General features: G+C 53.7%; 1 protein-coding gene across 8 annotated transcripts in view; it reads left to right on the top strand.

Annotated features, from left to right (window-relative positions):
* The window catches only part of ATP2B2 (ATPase plasma membrane Ca2+ transporting 2), a 284984-nt gene that overhangs the window by 65748 nt on the left and 218927 nt on the right, over positions 1-309 (top strand). The window contains exon 1 of one of the 8 annotated variants that reach the window (XM_017737312.1): positions 52-170. The exons of the other annotated variants lie outside the window; for them this stretch is intronic. The gene's annotated coding sequence lies outside the window, so the exon portion shown is untranslated. Of the gene's footprint in view, positions 1-51; positions 171-309 lie in introns of those variants that run through there. 8 annotated transcript variants of the gene reach the window in all.

Raw genomic sequence — 309 nt, 5'->3', positions numbered from 1 at the left:
GCCCCCCCCCCCGCCGCATCCTGCGCCTGCTCGGGGGTGCCGGGGATGCGCCGCTCCCCGCGCTCCCCGCGCCCCCTTTCCTCCACAACCTTTCATCCTCCCCTTTCCTCCTCCAGCGACAGTGATAGGACTTGACAGCCCTTGTCCTTGAAGGTTTCTCCCGTTTCTGAGTAAGTGGCATATTCCTGGTCGCTTGCCATCTTCCGTTTTTGTCATTATCCCAGGGGAAGCATTAAAAAATCGCAAACAACAAACATGGTGGTTCAGTCCTTTTTTTTTTTTTTTTTTTCCTCCTCTTTTTTGTTCCTT

Source organism: Corvus brachyrhynchos, unplaced genomic scaffold (genome assembly GCF_000691975.1).
Source record: "Corvus brachyrhynchos isolate BGI_N302 unplaced genomic scaffold, ASM69197v1 scaffold266, whole genome shotgun sequence".
In the NCBI taxonomy this organism is placed as follows: domain Eukaryota; kingdom Metazoa; phylum Chordata; class Aves; order Passeriformes; family Corvidae; genus Corvus; species Corvus brachyrhynchos.
This window is presented reverse-complemented; position numbering and strand designations above follow the sequence as displayed.